The sequence below is a fragment of the Phoxinus phoxinus genome, assembly GCF_949152265.1.
Source record: "Phoxinus phoxinus genome assembly, chromosome: 1".
Lineage (NCBI taxonomy): Eukaryota > Metazoa > Chordata > Actinopteri > Cypriniformes > Leuciscidae > Phoxinus > Phoxinus phoxinus.
In genome coordinates this window covers 52,468,944-52,473,108 of record NC_136876.1, presented here as the reverse complement: position 1 = coordinate 52,473,108, position 4,165 = coordinate 52,468,944, and the positions used below count along the sequence as shown (strand labels likewise).

At 42.2% G+C, this 4,165-nt stretch overlaps 1 long non-coding RNA gene across 1 annotated transcript in view; it reads right to left on the bottom strand.

Moving 5' to 3' along the window:
• LOC307009633 overlaps positions 1 to 3,712 on the bottom strand; it is a 5,066-nt gene extending 1,354 nt beyond the window's left edge. Inside the window, exon 1 of the long non-coding RNA XR_013800083.1 lies at positions 657 to 3,712. This is a non-coding gene — a long non-coding RNA (uncharacterized lncRNA). The remainder of the gene's footprint in view (positions 1 to 656) is intronic.
• Positions 3,713 to 4,165: the final 453 nt, after the last annotated feature.

Genomic DNA, 4,165 nt, shown 5'->3' with positions numbered 1-4,165 from the left:
CTCTCTCTCTCTCTCTCTCTCTCTCTCTCTCTCTCTCTCTCTCTCTCTCTCACACACACACACACATACACAATCTCACACATACACACTCTCACTCAATCTCTCACACAGACACACACACACTCAATCTCACTCTCACACACACACACACACACACACACACACACACACTCTCTCTCTCTCTCTCACTCACAATCTCTCACACACACACACACACACAGACACACACACACACGCTCTCATTCTCACACACTCACTCAATCTCACTCACACTCACACTCACACACACACAATCTCACACACACACACACACACACAAAATGTTGACACGTCACTTCCTGAACGCGTTGTTTGTGTTTGAGCTCCGTTGATTTGATTTGACTGTTGAGTAGACGTGTCTCAAACCGATTGACCCAATACCGGTCTGTTACACCTGTGGGTCACAGCTGAGCGCGTCTTCTTTACACTCACTTACAAACGAACATTTTCTCGCCTATCGTGCGTCTACATCACACCCGTAGCATTAAAAAAGACAGATTATATCCAAGACTTCAGTCATAAATTAGCGTTAATATTGATAGCATCACTGGTAGCGTCGTTGCTAACTTACTGTCCATCTGTTTAAATGGCGAATATATCAAATGTATGTTGTCTACCTTTTGGTGCAGGTGAGGACACATTCGAGCTGGACGCGGTGCAGTCTGCGCTGGAAGCTGTAGAGAAGCAGATCCACGACCTTTTAGAGAGACAAGCCGAGCTAAGGGACCGGCGATTAGCTCTTGAAACATCACACGTCGATGCACACAAATCAGTTAATAATCCGCAGACTCCGATTTCGTCCACGCCGTGCGTTTCTCAGCATTGGTCCCGTGCCCCAAGGCCACGATCAGCCATGGTTTCATTCACTCCGGCTCCGACGCGCCGTCACGAAGCTTGGGTGGTTTCGCAGCGGAAGACGCGAAGAATCTCTCCGCCCCTCCCGGTTTTCGAGATCTCCACTCAGAACCGCTTCTCCCCTCTTCGCGAAACGGAACGCGATGCTGTGATCATCGGCGATTCAATTGTTCGGCACGTCCACGCTATGTTCCAAAAACATTTAAACTGGCAGTTATAAAACCACTCATTAAGAAACCACAATTAGACCCACATAATCTAGCAAATTATAGACCCATTTCAAATCTTCCATTTATGTCTAAAATATTAGAAAAAGTTGTGTCCGCTCAACTGTGCTCTTTTGCAAGAAAATGACATGTATGAAAAGTTTCAGTCTGGATTCAGGCCGCACCATAGCACTGAAACTGCGCTCGTTAAAATCACTAATGATTTACTTTTAGCTTCGGACCAAGGCTGTATCTCAATACTAGTTTTACTCGATCTTAGTGCTGCGTTCGACACTATAGATCACACAATACTCTTAGATCGACTACAAAATTATACTGGCGTTCAAGGACAAGCATTAAGCTGGTTCAGATCATACTTATCTGACCGCTACCATTTTGTCTATTTAAATGGAGAAAAATCTATCATAACTTCAGTAAATTATGGAGTGCCGCAGGGATCTGTGCTAGGCCCTCTATTATTCTCAATATATATGCTGCCACTTGGAAATATTATAAGGAAACATGGAATTAGTTTCCATTGTTATGCTGATGACACTCAAATATATATTTCATCACGGCCGGATGAAAACGCTAAATTATCAAAATTGACAGAGTGTGTTAAAGATATAAAAGATTGGATGACGCATAATTATTAAATCCAGACAAGACAGAGGTACTACTTATCGGTTAAAAAAAACGCCCACAAAACCTCTCACAATACAACTTTAACATAGTAGGATGTCCTGCTACTTTATCCTCTACAGTAAAAGACCTGGGTGTCATACTAGACTGCAACCTGTCTTTTAAAAATCATATTTCATATGTTACAAAAACTGCCTTTTTCCACCTTAGAAACATTGCTAAGCAACGTTCAATATGCTATCAGCGTTCAATGTGCTAAGCAATATGCTATCAGTTTCTGATGCAGAAAAGTTAGTTCATGCATTCATGACCTCGAGACTAGATTACTGTAATGCTCTATTAGCTGGTTGTCCTGCATCCTCAATAAACAAGCTACAGTTAGTCCAAAATGCAGCCGCTAGAGTTCTTACCAGATCAAGAAAATATGATCATATAACACCAATCTTATCATCACTACATGGGTTACCTATAAAGTTCCGTATTAATTATAAGGTATTGTAACTGACTTATAAAGCCCTAAACGGCTTAGCTCCAGTCTATTTAACGGATCTTCTATCGCCCTATAATCCCTCGCGCTCTTTAAGATCGCTAAATTCGAGGCTTTTGGTTATACCTAGGATATCTAAGTCCACCAAAGGAGGGAGAGCTTTTTCACATTTAGCTCCAAAACTCTGGAATAGCCTTCCTGATACTGTTCGTTGCTCAGACTCGCTCTCCCAGTTCAAAACTAGATTAAAGACGCATCTCTTCAGCCAGGCATTCATATAAATGTTTTAATCTTACAGTTAAATCCGGCCTCTAGTTCATAACCGCCAGAGGAGAACTGGCCCCCGACTGAGCCTGGGTTCTCCCAAGGTTTTTTTTTCTCCATTAGGTCACCTGATGGAGTTCTAGGTCACCATTAGGTCACCTGATGGAGTTTTTCGTTTCCTTGCCACTGTTGCCTTTGGCTTGCTCAGTTGGGGATATTCAATTTAATTAATCAATGAATAATACTATTGATTAGCATTACCAAACATGGACATTTATTATTATTTTAATTTAATACTGTGAAGCTGCTTTGATACAATCTGTATTATGAAAAGCACTATATAAATATTCTTGACTTGACTTGACTTGACTTGACACACACACACACAATCTCTCTCTCACACACACCCAGATCCTGGGTCAGACGTGGAGTAGGAGCGGAGCGGTGTGATTTTAAATAGTCAAAATTAGTAAAAAATAGTAAAAAAAGTCAAAGCTTCATAAAACAATAATTCTACAGTAAAAACTGCTCAAAATGTGGATTTCGTTAGAGTATTAGCTGTCCTATAACGGGATAATGTCCACTTTAACGCACCCTCTGAGGCGGGTGAGAAACAGCGCCGCGAAATGTGCAGAAAATGCAATAGGCGGATTCGTTTTCCACTAGATCAATATATGCTCTATTAATACGTTTAGTCGGATTTAACGCACCCTTACATGTGGCTGAGAAATGCCGAATTTGTTAATTATTTTCTAACAGAGCTTGGTGCGAGCAATAATACACACAGGGTTCTTAAGGAAGCGTCGCGTCATTTAAAGGGGAGGTCCGCGCGTCAATAAGTAACAAACGAATAGGTAATTGGATTCAGCCTCGTTCGCGGAATCCAGGCATAAAAACGGAATTTACCAAATAACGCGGAAATTCACGGAATTGTCATATCTTGGATGAAAAGTAGGTCAGTAAATTTAAATAAAATCGCCATATAGACTAGTGTACGTGAATATTCGCATAAAGAGGAATCATGTTCTGCGTGTCTCTGAATGAACACGTGGTTTCATTTACCACACACTCAAACACACACTGAGGCATGCATGACGCTCGCGATGTTTTCAGCCTATATGAGGACATTAATGCATGAACTTTATCCACACAGCCGCTCGAGAGTCACTTCAGCAGCATTTTAGCTTGATTTGAGAAAAACTATCGTCAAATCATAAAAACACAGAGGGCCCTATTTTGACGATCTGAAACGCAAGTGTCAAAGTGCAAAGCGCAAGTAACTTTGTGGGCGGATCCCGGCGCTGTTGCTATTTTCCCAGCGCGATAAATGACTCTTGCGCCCGACGCAAATCTAAAAGGGGTTGGTCTGAAGTAGCTTCATTATTCATAGGTGTGGTTTGGGCGTAACGTGAAATAGACCAATCAGAGCGTCCTCTCACATTCCCTTTAAGAGCAGGCGCGCTTGTTCCATGGCGGATTGCTATTATAACGGCGGATTTGCCGGCGCACGCCAGGAGCGGTTCACAGCCGAGGAAACCGACGTTCTCGTCAGGGCCGTAAAACACAGAGAAGTGACATTTGGGGATGATGGGAGAAACCCACCCAAATTAGCTTCGGTTAAACAGGCGTATAATTTGGGTAGTAAATGTGTAGCCTAATCTAGATTTTTTTT